The following is a 23,317-nucleotide window of genomic DNA, read 5'->3' as shown; positions in this document are numbered from 1 at the left end:
TCCCACAGCACACTACAGAGTATGTTCACCTCTCAGCATGTATGGCCTATCAGTATGATGCTCCACAGCCCTGAAGTATGGCCTCAACAACCTCCCCAATGTTTGTCTGACAGCTATCTCTCTAGACTTAAGGTACCATCACACTAAGCGACGCTCCAGCGATCCCACCAGTAACCTGACCTGGCAGGGATCGCTGGAGCATCGATACATGGGTTGCTGGTGAGCTGTCACACAGGCAGATCTCACCAGCAACCAGTGACCAGCCCCCAGCCAGCAGCGACGCGTGGAAGCGATGCTGCGCTTGGTAACTTAGGTAAATATCGGGTAACCAACCCGATATTTACCTTGGTTACCAGCGCACATCGCTTAGCGCTGGCTCCCTGCTCTCCTAGCCAGAGTAGTCTGGCTATGTGTGCAGGGAGCAGGGAGCTGGCACTGACAGCGTGAGAGCGGCGGACGCTGGTAATGAAGGTACATATCGGGTAACCAAGGAAAGGGCTTCTTGGTTACCTGATATTTACATTGGTTACCAGCGTCCGCAGAAGCCGGCTCCCTGCTCACTGCACATTCAGTTGTTGCTCTCTCGCTGTCACACACAGCGATGTGTGCTTCACAGCGGGAGAGCAACAACTAAAAAATGGTCCAGGACATTCAGCAACAACCAGCGACCTCACAGCAGGGGCCAGGTTGTTGCAGGATGTCACACACAGCAACATCGCTAGCAAGTCGTGCCTCAGCAGCGATGTTGCTAGCGATGTTGCTTAGTGTGACGTGGCCTTTACACATATATGACTACTCAGCTTATTTGTTCATTGGGAAGAGGAGTGAAAGCTGTTCCCAATTCCCAAGCTCCCAATCTTTTGTCATGAGCTTATCTCACTTGAAACAAAAGAATCGAGTATTTAAATGATCTACTCCTTACCTCCCCTATCATTGTCAAATATCCCTCCAAAATATGCATGTTCATCCAACTTTACTCTAGTGAGTAGTGATGAGCGGACCCATATATGTTCGAATCAGTCTTTTTCAGCCGGACTGTAGTTAGGAGTTCGTTTTGGGACCCAGACTTAACTTTAACTTGTTCCTGGACCCTGAACCCTATATAAGTAAATAGGGACCCAAACTAATGGGCTCAACTCAATTAACATGTATAATGGAAGTCAATGATTGGGCAGTTCGGCTCTCCACCAACACACAGCCAGCATTTCCAGAGAGCGAGGTTTATTTTCTTTGGACTCACAGTATCTAAAAATATTGCTTTAGCCCCCAGTGATAGCCACTCAGAGACTGAAAGCATCTCTCACTGGGCTGAGCACCTCGATGCTCAAAGTTAGCATACAAACATCACAAACTGGGACGCAGACTTTTTTAAAAGACAATGTTCGGATTCAAGACCTGGACACTCAGTGTTGGATGCGATCCGCGATGTTTAAAGTGGGGGTTCATTCATCTCTTCTATTGTGTATAGGGGTCTTTCAATGTACAGTATGTCCATGTCAAGCTTTAGTCTGTGGCTTTTATTGTACAGGCCAAGTTAATTGACAATACGTCATCTCTAGTGTTGAGCAGACCCAGACTGTAAAAGTCCAGATCCACGCGGTTTCAAAGGTGTCCATGTGCTAAACCTGGGCACGGGATTCCAGATATCCTCTGACACTCAGGAAATTAAAAAAAAATAAATAAAAGAAAAATAAAGAAAATAAGAATGAAGTGACGCTTCACACTTATCGAGGCTCCATCGGGGCTGTACACTGCTTTCGCGGCCTCTCCTTCACTTTCTAGGCTGTTCCTCATTGCTCATCTATATGCATTGCTTTCCCTGCCCACCATTCGGTTTGACGTCTGTGATTGGTTACAATCAAATGTGTCCCCAGCCTTTATGACAGCGCCTGACTGCAACCAATCACAAGCGCCAGACGGATGATGGGCAAGAAAGCAGTGCAACTGTCTGCAGATCAGTATTGTGGTATAAAAATAAATAAATAAAACAATTGGCGTAGGGTCCTCCCATACTATGATACCCAGCACAAATAAATCCTACAGCTACAGGCTGCATCCCCAGCCATGCGCCTATCTTGGCTGTGTATCAAAATAAGAGGAATCGCATGTGGCTTTTTTTAAAATTATTTAACTAAATGATTTTGAAAAACAGCGTACGGTGTTGTGAACACATTTGAATTAGATTCCAGTTTGGGGCTCCCTTTTTTGGTCAGTGCTGTTAGTGCAGTTGACTTGCTGAATGCTAAAGACATTCTGAAACCAGCCCTTTTATCTGTGTCTACCAAAACTCCTCTCAGATAAGTTGGTCTTTGTACCTCTGATTATGGTTTCCACTTTCTTGTTATTTTGCCTGTGTGGAGTTCTTGGTGGAGTTGGATCATTCCCTGTTGGGAGTATCTGTGTACCTTGCTCCATGTTGTGCTATGTGTTGTGTTTTGTCATGCTTGGTACAAAATTCAGTCCCTCCTCTATATCAGTGTTTTTCTTGGATCCCAGTAACACCAGAGTACTGATATATTGGGAGAGAGCCTGTGTAGGCTCAGTATTTTTCCATATCAGGCATGCTAGTATTTACTAGGGTTTTCATGGCTGCAGTCAGTGCTCTTTCCTATCCTTTCCTATGCAGATAGTTTGGGCCTCATCTTTGCTGAATCTGTTCTATAGCTACGTATTGTGTTTTCTTATATCACCGTAGTCTTTACATGTGAGGGGCTATCTATATATTTGGGGACTACTCCGAGGCAGATTAGCTCTTCTAATATTTCTCTCTGTAAGAATATTCAGTTCTCCGGCTTTGTCGAGGCGACCAGGTCATCGTAGGCATGCCCCACGGCTACTTCTAGTTGTGTGTCAGTATTAGGTCTGCAGTTCGTTAAGGTTCCAGCCACTCTGGTTATTTTTTGGGTTTCCGAGTTTTTGTCCTTTTTCTGATCCTCCTTGGTCACTCAATTATAACAGTACGGTCCTCCACAATTTTGATACCCAGCTGATTGCCCTGGTGTGGTGGCAATTGGGGTAATAGGGGTCAAAGACAGTGCACAACTGTAATCAAGCCCAGAATTAGTGATGGGTAGGGGTCTATGAGACTTCCCATCACTAACCCTATAAGTAAAAAGAAATAAACACAAACAGAGAAAAATCCTTTATTTGAAATAAAATACAGCACCCTCTTTCCCCTCTTTATTAACCCCAAAAAGACACTTGAAGTTCTGCCGTAATCCACACAATGTCCCACGCCGGTCCTGGCTCTGCTACATCTGAGCCTGGACAGACCAAAAACATGTTCAATCTCTCCAGGCTCCGAGAAACACTGAAAAGGGGGACCCAGCTGGCAGTAGCAGCGTCACTCAGTTCACCGGAGGTCATACCTGGGTTCCCATGGTATGACCTATGGGGACCTGAAGCACTATAGCTTAAAATGCGGGGCATGCCCTGCACCCTGCCAGCTTTTTAATACTGACAGTGCCGACCCCCGGCAAACACCAAGTGACATCACCACTGATCGCTGCTACTCATTCATTCTCTGGAGCTCACAGCGAGCAGTCATGTTCCATGATTGCGCACTGTGAGGTTCAAATTTAGCAGAGCTGAAGCCTCATGAGACCTCGTGTGGATTACATTGGACCTGAAGGGGTGTTTTTGGGGTTAATAAAATGGTGAAAGATTTTTTTTTTTTCTTTTATTCCAAATAAAGGATTTTTTCAGTGTTTGTGTTTATTTACTTACAGATTGGTGAGGGGGTATCTCATAGACGCTTGCCATTGCTAATATAGAACTTAGTGGCAGCTGAGGGCTGTTATTAATCTTTTATATTACCTTGATTGCCGCACCAGGGCAATCTGAAGAGCTGGGTAAAGCGCCGGTCTTGTCGCATCTAATGGATGCGACAATTCCGTGGCAGCTGTAGGCTGCTATTCTTAGCACGGGGGGTCCCAATAGCCATGGGACTCCTCAGGCTGAGAATACCAGCCCCCAGCTGTTGGGCTTTATCATTGCTGAGTATTAAAATTGGGGGGAACCAAACACCATTTTTTAAATTTATTTATTTAATAATTAAAAAAAAAAAAAAGAAGAAGCCGCATACAGTTCCTCTTATTTTGATACACAGCCAAGATATGTGCAGAGCTTTGTGTTGCAGCCTGTAGCTGTAGACTTTATCTGTGTTGGTATCATAATATGGGGGAACCCTACACCAAATGTTTTATTTATTTATTTTTATATCACAATACTGACCCGCAGACAATTTCACTGCTTTCACCGCCCACCGGCTGTCCTGGCGCCTGTGATTGGATTCAAGCAGGCAGTTGACACGCTGCCACACAAGGTGGGGGCGCATCTGACTGCAACCAATCACAGGCGCCGGTGGGCGGGGAAATCAGTGCATATGGATGAGCAGTAATTAGCGGCCCAGGTGAATACAAGGTCTGGGAGCAGCGTATAGACATGCCAGAGCCTCGGTAAGTACAGCGTACCTGCTCACATCCCCCTATCCCTTCTAACACCATTTTCAATCGCTGGATTCTTGTTCCCATAGACCGGATTTTAGAAACCGGATCACCGGGATCAGCCAGTCCTGGTTATCTGCGATTCCGCTCATTACTAGTTATGTCTAAATCATCTTTGGCATTCAAACTTTATACAGTATGTGCCCAAACATTCCTAAACAATTTCTAATACTTTCTGCACCTCATCATTTTGTACAATTTATAGATGTCTTGTGAAAAAGAAAGCCAATATGAACAATCTCAATAAATCTGTCCAAAACTAACCTGAACTGAGCCGTTCTTCACACTTACCCGACACAGTAAATTGAATAGCTATAATAAACTTTGTAAACTTATATATACATATTTATTCATATTCTTATCAAGCTTTGGAGTCTAGCCTTGAAAGCTTTCACCAGAGAGCTGGTATTAATATTCAAAAAGAACGCTTTGCCATTGAAAAACTTGGAACATTTCCTAATGCAACTGAATGAGCAGCGCTCTGATGGATCTGTTCATTTGTAATCACGTTGTTGCCTCCATGTATGTTCAATATGTGTAAATTGCAGGGATTTTTTTTCTTGCTTTGCATCAGCAAAACAAACAGATCACTAACACTTTTTGAATTAGCCGTACACAGGAATAGAAAAAGCAATAAGCCATTCCAAAAAATGTAATTTTCTAGCTTCTTTTGAAGAGCTGATGTTATCATGGCAAGACTGCACAGGGAGAGGAATGTCGGGAAATTTGCTGTTTAAAGTTGTATGCTATATCTTGTCCTCCTATCATTTAATCCATGAAAAAGTAAAGGACATCTGTATTATTAAAAGGGAAATCTAGCCGGGTTAAGCAGAAATGCAATCAAAAGAAAAGGCTAGCTCAGTGCCTTCGAGAACGACTACAGATCACTTTATTAATCCCATCCTAATATGACTTGCTTAGCTTTAAAGTTGAACTACATTTTATTTATTGTGACCCATATGTAACATGTTCTATTTGATTAGTACCAATCACCCTAAACAGATTATGATGGTTATTGAGAAAACTTTGCTGTCATTTCTATATATTTTCTGAGAGTATGGGTGTAATACACTGGATAAAAACCTGAGTAAGACGAGATAATAATAATAACAATAATAATAATTTTTACTACCATTTTTTTTCAGATTATAAGGCCCTGTGCGCACTAGAAAATGAAATTTTCTTAAGAAAATTCTGCAGGGTCTGAAAGATTACCGCACCCGGGGTAAAAAACTGCAGCAAACCGCACCCAAAAACCGCATGCGGTTTGCTGCGGTTTGCCGCGGTTTTAATGCGGTATTGCCGCGGTTTTGCCGCGAGTTGGTACATGTGTTTTAATGCATTCAATGCAATAAAGCACATTGAAAAAAAAAAAAAAGTAATTTCCTTCTGAGATAGATAGTAGATAGATAGATAAATAGATAAATAGACAGATAGAAGAATAGATAGATAGATAGATAGATAGAGGACATATCAATCAACAATCGACACGCTGCAGTTCTCCCAAGCGGTGATGTCTTCACATTACAGGCCATGAGAAATGACCTGTAATTACCTCTGCAGGCTTGTTACAAGGCTGCATTCAGTACAGTATGAGTCGCGGCTGGATCAGTCTGCAAGCGTCGTGGGACCTCGGTGGATTACGCCGGAGCTGTGTGTTTGGGAGGGGAGGGTAATAAAATGGTGAAAGAGTGGCTTTTTTTGTTTTATTTAAAATAAAGGATTATTTGGTGTGTGTGTTTATTCACTTTACTTACTGGTTAATCATGTCACTTGTCTCAGAGACGCTGGCATGATTAAGCCTGGACTTAAATGGCAGCGATCCGCTGCCATTTAACTCATTATTACCCTGATTGCCACTGCATCACGGCAACCGGGAAGAGCTGGGAACACTCCGGGACTGCCACAAAATGGAGGCGACAGTCCCGGGCAGCTGCGGGCTGATATTTTCGGCTGCGGGAGGGGGGGCATTAACCCATCCTGAGAATACCGGGCCACCGCTGTGTGTTTACCTCAGCTGGACGGTAAAAATATAGCGGAGCACACGCTTTTTTTATATATGTATGTTTGATTTCTATATGTATTCTATATGTCTGTGTCTGCGTATGAGTGTGTTATGTGTGTGTTCTATGTCTGTGTCTGTGATGTGTGTGTGTTTACTCTCTGCTCGCTTCCTCTTCCTGTCATAATGACATCACTTCCTTGCAAGACGCAGGGCAGTGATGAACATTATGTGCCGAAACCGCAAAATACCGCAGGGAATAACGCAGGAAAACACGATGAACCACACAGAATTTGCTACCTGCGTTATTCACTGCGGGATTTAACGATTACATTGCTGTAAATGGACTGAAATGACGCAGCGACGTGTGGAAAAGAAGTGACATGCAATTGTTTTTGGTCGGGAAATCCCGCAGCAAAACATGCAGCTGTCAAAATCCGCATAGTGCGCACAGCATTTTTTTTCTCATAGGATTTGCTGGTGAATCACTGCAGAGATGTTATGAACATTTCCTGCAGCGAAACATGCAGCAAAACCGCAGGAAATCCGCGGCAAAAGCCGGCAAGTGCGCACAGGGCCTAAAACACATTTTTTCTCCCAAAAATGTGGGAGGAAAATGAGGGGTGCATCTTATAATCCGAATGCACGTTACCAGGAGGTGGTGGAGAGGGTTGCAGGAGGAAGTGGCAAGACTGGGGCCTGCAGGATGCTGTTCTGCAGTGCTGCGAGCGGTGAGGCAGGGGCATCCTGAAAATGACGGTGGTGCGGGCTTCAAATAATGGCGCCCAAAGGCAGCGCATGCGCAGATGGAGCTCTCGGCTCAAGATCTCATCTGCACACGCGCCGCCTCATTGATCTCCCAGCAGCAGCCTTAAGAAAAATGACACCCGGAGGTGGCACGTGCTCAAATTATATCTTGGCTTGTCGTTGAGCTGATAGCTCAATCTGCACCCAGGCCGACTCCGGGCGACATTTCTTTGAAACCCGCAAGGCCCACGATTTCTGGAAGTTGCCTACCTCACAGCATCAGGGACAGGGGCTTTCAGACTGGCCCTCTGACTAGGTGGGCCCTAGCTATACCTTATCTCAGAGTTACCTCTAAAGGTGAGGATGTCTGAGCCGCCTTCTTGATCCTGTTCCTGACCAGCCCATATCTTATTACCCATCACTTCCTACCCTAGGGGAGGGCAGGGACAGGACTGTCATAAAATTAACAGAGACAACACACTCACAAAAAGGTATGACAATAAAAAGTTTGGAAGAAAGTAAAAACAGGTAGAAAGCAATAAGATGACAAGGGAATTCCACAATAACTCCAAGCACCAATGCAATATAATCACCGGCAGGACTGGGAATCACCACCACACAGAGAACCACAGAAATAAACTGTAGTCGGTGTGGGAAGATTTCACCGTCTTAATAAGGCATGTTATAGGTTTCCAACAACATGTGATCCCAGAGGTAACCAGCAGGCTAGCCGAGGTTAACTCTTGTTAGCCTGACTATTAATGAGCACACAGTTTGTTGACACTGAGCCTGCCTGTGTAGCCCAAAAACACCAGAGAAAGATTAGAGTGGAGTGTCAGAACCTGTAGTGTGAACAGCATCTGTTAGGGCCAGATGGATGGGCAGACCCGGGAGGTGGATCCTCTGGACCGAACTCCCCGAAGAGGGAACGGAGTCCGGTAGCCGGAGCACTTTAGGTAGCAGAACAGTCCGTGCACTTAGAACACAATGGAGAAGTCCCTGGGACCACGGGGTCACTGATGGTGGTCCGGGTGACGGAGCTCAGGTTCGGAAGCCGGGATGATGTCAGGCGGGGTCCGGAACCGTTGGAGCGAGATGGCGGGTCACCGCAGGGAACCGGGATGGTACGGACTGTCAGGATGGTAGATAGGCAGCGTTCGGGGTTTGAGATACAGCAGGACCGGATGGCAATGCAGGATCGGCTCTAAAAGAGAGAGGTAAGTATCTCACAAGAACACAAGGAGACCTGACTCCTAGCTTGGGAAACATGAAGAACAGGCCCCGCCCCCTTGGACATTAATCCCCTTTATACCCTGTACCTGTGTGCATCATTTCCTGTCAGTGGACACTGGCCCTTTAAGAAAGGGTCAGTGACCGCGCGCGCGCCCTAATGCGCATGCGCGCGGCCCGGGTGCCAGAAGCCAGGGCAGGAAGCTGAGAGGAGGAAGCAGCAGAGCCGGCCAGGGGCTGGGAAGCCGACGGGCGCCGGGAGCGGGGACCAGGAGGCCTGGGAAGCGCGGCTAATGGAGGCTGGAGAGCGGGGAGCGTGGCAGGTGAGCTGGGGAGCGGAGCAGAGGACCCGGGGAGCGTGACCGTACCTCCCCCACGCCCCCCTCCCCGCAACCGGGACAGGAAGGCACGGATCAGCGGAGTACCCACATTCTCCCTGGGCTCCCAGGACCTATCCTCAGGACCATACCCTGCCCAGTCCACCAAGAAGAACTGTCGGCCTCGTACGGTCTTCATGGCCACGATATCCCTTACCGCATAGATGTCGTCCTCAGCAATAGGAGGAGGAGCCGGACTGGCAGCAGCGGAGAAGGGACCAAGGACAACCGGCTTGAGCAGGGAGACGTGGAAGGAGTTGGGTATCCTCATCGTGGCCGGAAGCTGCAGTTTGTAGGAGACCTCATTGATCTTGCCGATGACTTTAAACGGTCCGATGTAGCGAGGTCCCAGCTTGTAGGATGGTAACTTCAATCGGACGTACTTGGAAGCAAGCCAGACGAGATCTCCCGGAGAGAAACATGGAGGATCCAGACATCTCTTGTCCGCGTGTCTCTTCATCCGCAGGGATGCACGTGCAAGGGACGCCTTAACTGAGTCCCAAATGGTTGTAAAGTCACGGAGTACTGCATCAGCAGCAGGGATATCCGAGGAAGAGGATACAGGCAATGGGACAGACGGCTGAAGTCCGTAGACGACATGGAAGGGAGAACAGGAGGAGGACTCACTGACGTGGTGATTATGGGAGAATTCAGCCCAAGGAAGAAGTGTGGACCAATCGTCATGATGGGCGTTGACGTAGTGACGTAAGAAAGAGGTCAATATCTGATTGACCCTCTCCACTTGGCCGTTCGACTGAGGATGGTAGGCAGAAGAAAAGTCCAGCGTTACTCCCAGATGTTTACAGAGAGCCCTCCAGAAGCGGGAGGTGAACTGAGTTCCTCTGTCGGACACAATGTGTGATGGAAAGCCGTGCAAGCGGAAGATGTGATGTATATAGGCGTCCGCGAGTTCCTGGGCAGAGGGCAGTCCAGCCATAGGGACGAAATGGGCCATTTTAGAGAACCGATCCACCATGACCCATATGACTGTGTGTCCGGAGGACAATGGCAAGTCCGTAATAAAGTCCATTGCAATGTGTTGCCACGGAACTGAGGGTATGGGCAGAGGCAGTAGACGGCCATATGGCAGGTGTTTGGGCGTCTTGTTCCTGGCACAAGAAGAGCAAGCAGAGACAAAAGAGGCGACGTCCGTGCGAAGGGATGGCCACCAGTAATGACGTACAATCGCACTCCATGTTCTCTTCTGGCCAGCATGACCGGCTGTTTTCGAGGCATGGCCCCAGTGTAGTACTTTATGCCTGTCTGTCTCAGAGACATAGGTCTTCCCGGGCGGTATCTGGGCCAGGGTGACAGGAGCCACCGGAATAATCTTACTTGGACAGACGATGGGTTGAGATGTCTCCTCTTCCTGCTCCATGGGCATGAAAGACCTAGACAAGGCATCAGCGCGTACATTCTTGTCCGCTGGTCGGAAATGGAGCTGGAAATCGAACCGGGCAAAGAACAAGGACCACCTGGCTTGCCGGGGGTTCAGTCGCTGAGCGGACCGCAGGTATTCGAGGTTTTTGTGGTCCGTGTAAATAATGACGGGGTACACTGCTCCTTCCAGAAGATAGCGCCATTCCTCCAGAGCCAGTTTGACTGCCAATAGCTCTCGATCACCGATGGTGTAATTGCGTTCAGGGGCGGAGAAGCTCTTGGAGAAGAAACCGCAAGTCACCATCTTCCCGGAGGAGGACTTCTGCATGAGCACTGCTCCGGCTCCTGAGGAGGAGGCATCCACCTCCAAGGTGAACTGGCGGTTTAACTCTGGACGGTGGAGTACAGGAGAGGAGGCAAAGGCTCGCTTTAGAGAGCCAAACGCGGCGTCGGCCGCAGGTGACCAGTCCTTTGGATTAGCCCCCTTCTTGGTCAAGGCGGAGAGAGGAGCAGTCAGAGCAGAGAAGTGAGGAATGAACTGACGGTAATAATTGGCGAATCCCAGAAAACGTTGGATTGCCTTCAGTCCAGAAGGAGGAGGCCAGTTGAGAATGGCAGAGACCTTCTTTGGGTCCATCTGCAGTCCGGTCTCGGTGATGAGGTAACCCAGGAAGGGGAGAGAAGACTGTTCGAAGACACACTTCTCGTACTTGGCGTACAGACGATTCTCTCTCAGTCTTTGTAGAACCAGTTGCACGTTCTCTCGGTGGGTCTGGAGGTCCGGAGAGAAGACAAGGATGTCATCCAGGTATACCACCACACAGACGTAGAGAAGGTCCCAGAACACGTCGTTCACTAGTTCTTGGAAGACGGCTGGTGCGTTACACAGGCCGAAGGGCATCACGCAGTATTCATAGTGCCCATCACGAGTGTTGAACGCGGTCTTCCATTCGTCCCCCGAGCGAATACGGACCAGGTTGTAGGCACCCCGAAGATCCAACTTGGTGAAGACACGAGCTCCTCTGAGCCGATCAAACAATTCGGGGATGAGCGGCAGGGGGTACTTGTTTTTTACGGTTATTTGGTTCAATCCCCGGTAGTCTATGCATGGTCGTAGGTCGCCCTCTTTCTTCTTTACGAAGAAGAAGCCAGCTCCAGCAGGAGAGGAGGATCTCCGAATGAATCCCCTAGCCAGGCTCTCTGTGATGTATGTAGACATGACCCTTGTTTCGGCTGGAGACAATGGATATATCCTTCCTCGAGGTGGTGTAGTTCCCGGGAGCAGGTCAATGGCACAATCGTAAGGACGATGTGGCGGAAGTACCTCTGACTCCTTCTTATCAAAGACGTCCACGAAGGACCAATAGGCTGAGGGTAGTCCCGGTAGGGTCTCTGGAACCGGAGGTCGCCGGATGGGTTTTATGGTCTTCAGACAGGTGTCATGGCAAGAAGAGCCCCATCGAGTGATATCGCCAGTGCCCCAGCTGACTGAAGGTTCGTGTGTCCGCAACCAAGGAAGGCCCAGCAGGATTTGATGTGACATATGAGGGAGGACGTAGAGAGCGATGTTCTCGGTGTGCAGAGCACCGATACGCAGTTCAAGCGGCTTGGTGATCCAGGAGATGGTGTCAGAGAGGGGTCTCCCATCCACAGAGGCAATCACAAGAGGTTTGGCGAGTGGAGTAACAGGCACCTGGTATTTGTCCACCGTGGCCTGCTGGATGAAATTGCCTGCTGCCCCAGAATCGAGGTACGCCTCAGCCGTAAACCGCATCTCTCCCGTTGTCACTTGCACAGTCCATGTAACCGGGTCTGAGAGAGTCCCAGCACCTAGGGTGGCCTCTCCTACCAACCCTAGGCTTTGGAGTTTCCCGGCCTCTCTGGACAGGCGCGTAGCAGGTGTGTGCCCTCTCCGCAGTAGAAGCAGAGACCCTTGGCGAGTCGCTCTGCTCGACGTTGTTCAGACTGTCGCACACGGTCGATCTGCATGGGCTCATGGACGGAGGCACCAGAGGTCGTTGACTGGAGTACGGCGGGCTTCTGTGGAGGAGAGGCATGCTGTACCGGACGTCTCTCACGGGACACCTCTTTGGACCGCTCCTGAAAGCGAATGTCCACTCGAGTCGCTAGGGTAATCAGGGAGTCCAGGGTGGACGGTACGTCACGTCCAGCCAGCTCATCTTTGATTCGACCCGAGAGTCCTTCCCAGAAGGCGGCGGTTAGGGCCTCGTTATTCCACCCGAGTTCCGAGGCCAAGGTGCGGAAACGGATGGCGTATTGACCTACCGTCAGAGTTCCTTGACGTAACCGGAGAAGAGATGAAGCAGACGCGGAGGCGCGTCCTGGCTCGTCAAAGGTGCCGCGAAAGGCCTGTAGGAACTCTTGGAGGTTCTTGGTCATAGGGTCCTCCTTCTCCCACAAGGGGTTCATCCACGCCAGCGCCTCGCCCTCTAGGTGAGACATTATGAAGGCGACCTTGGCTTGGTCGGAGGCAAACAAATGCGGCAGCTGCGTGAAATGAAGGGAGCATTGGTTTATAAACCCCCTGCAGGTCTTGGGATCTCCGGCGTACCGGGGTGGTGAAGCCAAACGAAGTCTGGAAGCATCCGAAGAGGCTGCCACGGGAGCGGGGGCCGTGGATTGACTAGTGGAGACCCGGGGCGCTGAAGATGTGACCGAGGCTTGTAGCGTGTTCAGGCGGGCGTCCACGGAAGTCATAAAGTTCAGCATGCGGGTCTGGACTTCACGCTGGCGTTGGAGTTCCTCTTGCAAGGCCGCTAGTGCTTCGGCGGGATCCATGGCCTGTTCTTACTGTTAGGGCCAGATGGATGGGCAGACCCGGGAGGTGGATCCTCTGGACCGAACTCCCCGAAGAGGGAACGGAGTCCGGTAGCCGGAGCACTTTAGGTAGCAGAACAGTCCGTGCACTTAGAACACAATGGAGAAGTCCCTGGGACCACAGGGTCACTGATGGTGGTCCGGGTGACGGAGCTCAGGTTCGGAAGCCGGGATGATGTCAGGCGGGGTCCGGAACCGTTGGAGCGAGATGGCGGGTCACCGCAGGGAACCGGGATGGTACGGACTGTCAGGATGGTAGATAGGCAGCGTTCGGGGTTTGAGATACAGCAGGACCGGATGGCAATGCAGGATCGGCTCTAAAAGAGAGAGAGGTAAGTATCTCACAAGAACACAAGGAGACCTGACTCCTAGCTTGGGAAACACGAAGAACAGGCCCCGCCCCCTTGGACATTAATCCCCTTTATACCCTGTACCTGTGTGCATCATTTCCTGTCAGTGGACACTGGCCCTTTAAGAAAGGGTCAGTGACCGCGCGCGCGCCCTAATGCGCATGCGCGCGGCCCGGGTGCCAGAAGCCAGGGCAGGAAGCTGAGAGGAGGAAGCAGCAGAGCCGGCCAGGGGCTGGGAAGCCGACGGGCGCCGGGAGCGGGGACCAGGAGGCCTGGGAAGCGCGGCTAATGGAGGCTGGAGAGCGGGGAGCGTGGCAGGTGAGCCGGGGAGCGGAGCAGAGGACCCGGGGAGCGTGACAGCATCTGATACCGCCATGACACTTGGCGAGTTTTGAGCAAAACTCTGTTTGACAAGGACTCAGAGGCAGTGAGAATTTGTTGACTGCTTTGCCTTTCCTCTGTGGTCTAACTCATCTCAAACTACCTAAATTGGGTTGAGGTTGGGTGATTGTAGTGGCTATTTCACCTTACAAGGCACTCCATCCTGCATCTTGTTCTCATAGCATTTACTTACGCTGGAGGTTTGTTTTGGGGCATTGGCTTAATGGAACACAAATGATTGTCCCACTAAGTGCATGCTATTGCAGAATACTGTGGTAGCCATGCTGGATAAGTGTTCCTTGAATTTGAAATAATCACCAGCAAAGCACTGCCACATTATCTCCCGTCCCCATCCATGCATCTCCATTTTTTTAATAACTATGAATAGAACGGTAGAGAGCTAAAACCTTGCCTTAAACGTTCTGAAGTAACTGACTTACCTATATGCCAAATTTGGGTTAGATTCTTCCAGTAGTTTGTCTGTAAACTAATGTTTTCTTTGGTATTCTTCTCCTTGGCCAATATGTCAAAAATGGTAGGTGTTAGAAGAGGAAGAAGTGGGGTTTCACTTCGAAATACATAAATATCCCCCCTTCTCATTTTTACCTGCAGCAGCGCAGATGGTTCCACGCTTCTCCAGGTCCAGGTTCCATTCATTTATGATATACCTAAGCAGCAAATTTGACTTACCTATGTGCAAAATTTGTGTTCATAGTGGCTTAGTCATTTGCCCATAAATTAATATTTGCTTTTGTGTGCTATTTTTTTGTAAATACTTTAAGAACCGTTGGTTGAGTGGCTGCAATGGGTTTCTTACCCTTTATTCAATGGGCCATTCTATTCCAAATAGAAAGGATACATACTCTAATTTATCTAATAGCCATTTTTCAGTGAACCCTCATGTATTTGTGCCTTCCTCCCTTTCAATGATACCTAAAATTGTAAGAGTTCATCTGCTGGAATGGTCTTTTAATTCAATAATACTATCTTTACTGAACTTAACATCCACCTTCAACTTTGCTACTTCTCTCCCTTCATCCCGTTTCTGCTTAAGTTTGATAACACCCTCATCAGCTTCTTTTACTTTGGCCCAAATCCTGTTCACATCACCCCAAATATGCTCTATATTTTTTTCAAACTCCACCCATTTAAAGAAAGATCATCAAGCGACCCATTACATTTCTGACCTGCTGACAGAATTTCCCCCAAATTCAGCATATTCCCCTAATGCACCTTGGCACACTATACTGTACCAGTATTATAATAAAATATTAGAACTGTCCCTCTCTAAAGTCCCTATTTGTGCCTCAGTACAATATCAAAGCGCCATATTGTTTTCCCCCATGCACTAGTAATGTTACCATTTTGCACATTCATGAAATAATGTCTACACCCCTATATACCAATAACATCACTCTTTTTTCATCCATATATAAATAGTAAGATTTTCATTTTGTGCCCCATAAAATAGTAATGACTCTATTTTTTGTTCATATTTAGTGAAAATGTTCCTCTTTTGTGCCTCCTTGCAATAGTAATATGTTTTGCCCCATGCAATAGTAATGTCTCCATTTTGCGCCCCGATATGTTCGGAACATCTATTTTTTTGCTCTCCCATAAAGTAGTAACTCACCATAGACGACCCCATGCAGTAGTAACACAGTGGTTGTATTTATCAGTTCACTCACGCTAAACATACAGTAAATAATAATTTAATCCCCATTGCAATTCAGCTTTATTAACAAAGTAAGTGCACCACAAATACTGGAAGCTACAGAAATATATAAAAAAACAACTTTAAAGGAATCTATTATTTGAATCAACCCTCATAAGCTGTTTATGTGGGCATACAAGTCTTAGTAAGTTGAAAAAAATCATTCTTTAATATCTGCAATCCGATTTCATATTCCAGAAAAATGCACATTTTTCTTAATATGAAAGTAAAATTTTAAGATCTGAGGACAGCACTCATCTCCTCAAGAATCTGCCTCTGGGGCTTATATTAAATAAAAAGGGGTATTACCAGTGTGAGACATATCATTGACAGCTTCCTCTCCTGATCTTATTTCAGAGCTGTTTGTGTGTGTGATACACAATATAACAGAGCTGAACTTTGCTTCATTACAAACACATCTGCATCTGCAGTTGTTCTCTCATAGTGCTTAAGCTTCTATCTCACAGGAGGTTAGTGTGGGGAAAAGGGCAGTACAGCAGAACTGACAACACTGTAAAAAGGGAACTGCAGATACAAAGTTATGCTGTACTCTCCTCCCCACATACTAACTTCCTGTGAGATTGAAGGTGACAAAGTGCTAGTTATAATCAGGCACAGCTCTACTGGAGAGATGTCAGAGAGGACAACTGCGAATGTGTTTGTAATGAGACAGAGTTGTGGGATTTTTTTCTGTTGAGTGATGGAACAAAAATGAAACGTTTTGTGCCAATGGCTCAATAATATGCCTGATGGAGGAAGAATGAAGCATATACTGAAAAGAACATCTGTCTACGGTGAAGCATGGTGGAGGCTTAGGGTGGCTTTACATGCTACGAGATCGCTAGCCGATGCTAGCGATGGCGAGCATGATAGCACCTGCCCCTATTGTTATGTCGATATGTGAAGATCGCTGCCGTAGCGAACATTATCACTACGGCAGCGTCACATGTTCTTACCTGCTTGGCGTTGTCACTGTGACCGGCGAACCACCTCCTTTCTAAGGGGCTGTTCGCTCGGCGTCACAGCGACATCACTAGGCGGCCGCCCAATCAAAGCGGAGGGGCGGAGATGAGCGGGATGAACATCCCGCCCACTTTCTTCCTTCCTCATTGCTTGCGTGTGGCAGGTAAGGAGAGGTTCCTCGTTCCTGCGGCGTCACACATAGCGATGTGTGCTGCCGCAGGGACGAGGATCAACTTTGCCCAAGCGACAGGAGCGATAATTGGGAGAGGACCCCCATGTCCACGAGAAGCGATTTTGGACGTTTTTGCAACTATCCAAAATCGCTCCTAGGAGTCACACACAATGAGATTGCTACAGCGGCCGGATGTGCGTCACAAAATCCGTGACCCCAACAAGATCGCTGTAGTCATCTCGTAGCATGTAAAGCCCTCTTTAGTGATGCATTGGGGCTCTGCTGCTCCTCTGGCACCGAGAATCTGAAACATGAGGGCAAAATGGAATAAGTCGTTGGAAAATACTTCTATGAGGAAGCTGAACCTTGGAATAATTGGATCTTTTTTTCAACATGATAATGATGCCAAGAGCACCTCAAAATCAACTAAGACTTGATTTCAGAAGTCTTGGAAGATTCTGGAATGACTGTCACAGTTGACTCACTTGAACCACATAGAAAATCTTTAATGGGATTGGAAGAAGGCAGTTTCAGCTCACAGACCTAAGAATATTAGTGAATTGGAGATCATTGCCCATGAAGAGTGTACTAAGATTAATCCTCAATGCTGGTAGGAGCCAGATGTCTTGCTACACATCACATATGCAGCTGGTCATAACAGGCAAAGGATGTTCTACTAAGAACTGATGATGCTTGTCATTAAGGTATTAAATAATTCTGAGATGATAGTAGTTAATAAACGGAGCATTTTCTGTTGACTTTGGAGAAACCACTTGTTATATGGGGGCTGCTGATAAGTCTTTGGCTTCGTGATCTTTTTTGTTTCTATGGTAACAAATGGTACATCACATGAAAGCCTTATGTGTCTAATATATGTTTTTAAAATGTTGTGTTTGTTACTTATGGCAACAGTGTCCTACGCATGCAGGCAAACAAAATGGCGGAGTCTAATGCGATATTCACAGCGACAGAGAGCAGAGGAGTGATAAAATTCTTGTTTCTGCAAGGAAATTCCGCAAAGGATAATCATGGTGATATGTCGCAAACAATGGGGTATCAATACCCTTTATATTTTACAGTTAAGAACTGGGTTGACAAATTTAAAATGGGCCACTTCAGCAACAACGAAGAGAAACATCCTGGACGACCGAGAGTGGTTGTTGTTCCAGATATCGTTGATGTTGTGCACAACCTCACTGGAGAATCAACGAATTTCAGCTAAAGCAATAGTAGAGATCATGGGGATTTCCCGTGAATTTGTTTGTGTCATTATCCATGAACATTTAGACATGAGGAAGCTATCTGCAAAGAGGGTCCCCAAATGTTTGACAATAGGTCAAAGAAGCATGCAAGTGAAAACTTCAAGGTCCATTTGTCAGCATTTCCGAACTGATAAGAACTTCCTGAATCGACTGGTCACTATGGATGAGACCTAGATTTATTTGTATGACTCTGAAAACAAGGAGCAGTCAAAAGAAGTTCAGGGTGCAAAAATCAGTCACTAAGGTGATTATGTCTGTGTTCTGCGATCAGGAGAGCGTGATGCTAGTGGACTACCTTCAAAAAGGTTTCAACATCAATGCAAGCTATTAAATTGAACTTTGGACCAAATGAAGGCAGCTCTGAAGGCCAAAAGTCAAGCTGTCCAAAGGAATCTTGTTCCTTCAAGACAACGCCTCCGCTCACACTGCACAAGCAACCACTGCAAAACTGGCAGAGATGGGCTTCCAGCTGGTTGACCACCCTATTCACCAGATCTAGCTCCCTCTGACTATCATTTGTTTCCAAACCCGAAGAAACACCGCAAGGGTACCAAACTTCACACCATTTCTGATGCCATGGCTGCTATGGATGCCTGGTTTGAGGCACAACCAAAATCCTTCTTTTTGCTAGGCTTACAGAACTTGTAATACCGATGTAAGAAGTGTATTGACATCAGTGGAGAGTATGTGGAATAAATGTAAAGTTTCATCATGCTATCTCGTTTCTTTCTGGGTAAAGCCAAAGACATATCAGCAGCCCCTTGTATTAGTTGTGTTGAGCTATTTAAATTAATCTTGATTCATAGGTTTATTGCAAACAGCAGACATTTTTTAAATGTTGCTAATAATTTGCAATGGGAATTGAATAATTGCATTTGAAACTATATACTGTATACCAATACTTTCCAGCTTGCAATGCTACAAATTCCAGAATGCCATGGCTTTTGGAGTGCCACAACTGGAGAATATTGTCATGTACAGCTCCCAATAAAATAGGAATGTACCCACAAAAAATACGACATTGTATTGAGTAAATTTTTACTTTAATTACATTTTAATATGTATAGTTTCCGTAAAAATAATGTATGTGTTAATATGAACGTTCCCTCTAAATGCTGATGTTGCATAAAAATGAATAATACTTAACTCAAAGACGTCAAGACGTTCTTTTATAATTCATTAATATACTATGGCAATACTACTTCAGTTATTAAAGGATACAATAGACATTATGTTCCATAAAATGTTATTAACATAGAAATAGATAACAAGGCGGTAAAGAAAACAAAAAAAAAAAAAGAAATTGTGGCCTCATCCTAAGGGAGAAATACATTAAATATTGTTCACCCTGAATAGAAATCTTGCTCACGAAGCTTACAGCGTAGTGTTGTTATTGGATTACCTGATCACATAATAGATACTCTGCAGTTCTAGGCAACTCTGAAAATAAATTCATATCAATTTTTATACTTGTGCAGAAACCATTATTGATTGCAAAAGTAATGTATGCTTTATACATATACAGTATGTATGTATACTTTATTTGACTAAATTAAAGAAACAAACTTCCCTCATTTATTTATGGCATGGACAAAGTATTATTACAACAGGGCTATGTAGTCTACCATTATCAAATGTGTATTTCCATCTGAAAAGAATAGTCAGTTAGGCAAAGATAGGAATGGTGAAAAAAATGTTTGACTATTAGGGATGATCGAATACTTCAAATATTTGGCTTCACGAATATCTGACGAATAGGTCGTCGCTATTCGAATATTCGATGCGCAATGTAAGTCTATGGGAAGCCCGAATAGTTCCGAATAGTTGTTATTTGGGTTTCCCATAGACTTACATTGCACATCGAATATTCGCGAATATTCGAATAGTGGTGACCTATTTGGCAAGTATTCGCGAAGTCGAATATTTGAGGTATTCGATCATTCCTATTTACTATCCCACAAAAAACACTACCTGATTTCAGAATGCCCTATTATATCCTGTAGATAGTCACTACTTTGCCACAGAGCTTGGCCCCCTAATAAACACAGATGTTGCCTTCACTCAAAGTAATTGATCGGCTATTGGAGCATTCTCTTTATTGTTGGGAGGCGTCTTATTTATGGACCAAGTCAGCAAATTTATTGAATATTATTGTGTATTAAGGCATGTATGATCCAGTCTACATTGAATGACAATGCCATTTGTGCTTATCAGAGTGCTGACCTCTGCGGTAAGGTGTGGACCATCTACATGGTATAATAGGTAGAGGTGAGCGAACTCGAAGTTCAGTATTCGAACCGAACACTGACTTTAAAAACCAGAGTTCGGTTTCGGAGTTTGAATGCTTTACGTGCAAACTTCACTCGCGTGAACATCTCTGTGCTCTGGTACGCTTGGTGCTCAGCCCTGTGCGAGCCACTTGCAGTGTATGAACAGACACACTGGGGATAACATCAGCATGATCAGATGTAGTGTACAACAACAAAGAAATTTTGAAAAAGCCCGCCAGCCCTCCTACGGACGTGATCTGCTTATGGCTGGCTATATGTGAACAAAGACTCAAATTGCCAATCAGTGATTACAAACCAGGCTTGGTAAAGTTTGAACCAGTGGAGGTTCGGTTCAATTTCTGTCAGTGACGCAAACCTCCAAGGGTTCGCTCATCTTTAGGACATCCTGAAATTAGGTAGTTTACTTTGTGGGTTAGCCCTGTGTTTATTCATCAAACATTTTTGTTCGCCGATCCTCCTATCCTTATCTGATTGACTGCTCTTATCAGTTGGATGTACACATTTGGTATTGGTATACTACGCAGCCCCTTGCTATAATAATTTGTATTTGTATATTATGATACTTTTTCACGGATTGGTTTTTAATGTATATTTAATAAAGTATTTTTTTTAATTAGGTATATTACTCTGAGCTTGGCTGACATACATAGTGTCAAATCTTAGGGGGGGCTTTACACGTTGCGACATCGCTTCCGAAATATTGTCGGGGTCACGTCGTTAGTGACGCACATCCGGCATCAGTAGTGACATCGCAACGTGTAAATCCTAGGTGCGACGATAAACGATCGCAAAAGCGTCGAAAATCGGTGATCTGTGTAGCATCGGTCATTTTCATAATGCTGCAGCTCCACACATTGCTGTATGTAAACCAACAGGAGCGACAAACATCTCTTTACCTGCGTCCTGATGGCAATGCGGAAGGGAGAAGGTGAGCGGGATGTTATGTCCCGCTCATCTCCGCCCCTCCGCTTCTATTGGCCGGCCGCTTAGTGACGTCGCGGTGACGTTGCGGTGACGCCGAACGCATCTCCCCTTTAACGAGGGATAGTTCAGCAGTCACAGCGATGTCGCCGAGCAGGTATGTGCATGTGAAGCTGCCGTAGCGATAATGTTCGCTACGGCATCAATCACCACATATCGCATGTGCGACGGGGGTGGGTACTATCGCGCTCGGCATTGCTAGCTGATGCTAGCAATGTCGCAACGTGTAAAGTACCCCTTAGTGTTTGCATTTCTAGACAAATAGGAAGAAATTGGAGAATTTATACTATCATTGAGGATTTGTATTGTTTTGCATTTATAGTCTTATTCAATGGGGGATAAAAGATTGAAGCATTTTAATAAGAATATTAGTCATACATCTATGGATAGTTTTAGGGTTTATTCATAGAAACATGGAAGGCTAATGATGGAAAAATACCATATTGTCCAACTAGATTGTACTGGACTCTATTAGTAAAACCAGCATTAAAAATTGCACCTGAATACTGAGATTTCCTCTGGTTATGCTTTGGCTGAGCATTTCTTACACTTAAATATACATAATAAATCTGTTTCACCTGTTAATCTGATAATGACCAAAAACTGTAAATTTATGGCTCATGGTCCTTAGCTGTAATTCTGCACCTTTGTAAATTTATAGTCTAGGATTAAAGCCCTTATTGGAACAATCTTGCAGAATAGGTCAGATATCCAGCAGTCAGATAGAGATGTGGATCATGGGATATAGACATAAGTAATTTATGACTTCTTCTGTCTTCTCTTTCACCTGCTGCATAGGTGGGTGGGGTTATCTTTCTGAGCACTGCTACATCTACAGCAGAGAAAACTCTGATTGGATCACAACTGCTGCACCCTGTAAACTAAGTGATTTATCATTAGAATCAGTGTCTCTTTTCTTATATTATGCTGCTCTCAGATGAGATAACAAAAACCTGGTGACAGATTCCCTTTAAGAGGCTATTAACCCTTCCCCCCCAAAAAATACAACAAAACTCTTATCCATAAAATAGGAGATAACTTTCTGATTGCCGGAGGTTTATGCTGCTAAACCCCAGTGATTTCAAGATCATGGCTTTCAAGTAGAATTTCACATTCTTGGCCTATGCTCCATTTATTGCCAATGGAACCAGAAATAAAATAACAGCACGGAGCTCAGCTTTCCCCGATGGTCTCATATACAAATAATGAAGCAGAGGTCAAGCATGTACATCTCCACTCCACCCAAGATGGAGCAGCAGAGACCCTTTCTCAGAGCACCAATCACTGAGAGTCCCGATGGTTATACTCCCAGCAATCATCTAGTTGTCCATTATCCTTTAAGTTAAGAAAAAAAAAATATATATATATATTTTTATTTTATTTTTTTATTGGGAGGGATAACCAAATAAAGGCCGCTTTACACGCTGCAACATCGCTAGTCGATGCTAGCAATGTTGAGCGTGATAGCACCCGCCCCTATCGTACGGCCGATATGTGGTGATCGCTGCTGTAGCGAACATTATCGCTACGGCAGCGTCACACGCACATACCTGCGCTGTGACGTCGCTGTGACCGGCGAACCGCCTCCTTTCTAAGGCGGTGGTTCATTCAGCGTCACAGCAACGTCACTAAGCGGCCACCCAATCAAAGCGGAGGGGCAGAGATGAGCGGGATGAACATCTCGCCCCCTCCTTCCTTCCTCATTGCTGGCGGGACGCAGGTAAGGAGAGGTTCCTCGTTCCTGCGGTGTCACACGTAGCGATGTGTGCTGCCGCAGAAACGAGGAACAACATCGTTACTGCAGCAGCAACGATAACTGGGAATAGGGGGGCATGTCACTGATTAGCGATTTTGAACGTTTTTGCAATGATTCAAAATCGCTACTAGGTGTCACACGCAACGACATCGCTAAAGCGGCCGGATGTGCGTCACAAATTCCGTGACCCCAACGAGATCGCTTTAGCGATCTCATAGCGTGTAAAGCGGCCTTAACACAATCCAGGAAACAAGAACACAAACCATATAGACCTCATATAGGTTAGACATTGTAGATCTTGTGCACAAGTTACATCACGCCCATTATTTTTAATGATATACTGCAGTTGCAACTACAGAAAAAAAAGG

At 46.0% G+C, this 23,317-nt stretch overlaps 1 protein-coding gene across 2 annotated transcripts in view; it reads left to right on the top strand.

Annotated features, from left to right (window-relative positions):
• Window positions 1–23,317, top strand: part of SYT6 (synaptotagmin 6) — a 697,758-nt gene that overhangs the window by 344,438 nt on the left and 330,003 nt on the right. The gene's annotated exons all lie outside the window — the stretch shown is intronic.

This window comes from Anomaloglossus baeobatrachus, chromosome 2 (genome assembly GCF_048569485.1).
Source record: "Anomaloglossus baeobatrachus isolate aAnoBae1 chromosome 2, aAnoBae1.hap1, whole genome shotgun sequence".
In the NCBI taxonomy this organism is placed as follows: Eukaryota; Metazoa; Chordata; class Amphibia; order Anura; family Aromobatidae; genus Anomaloglossus; species Anomaloglossus baeobatrachus.
Note: the sequence above shows the minus strand (reverse complement) of the source record. Positions and strands in the feature narration are given on the sequence as shown.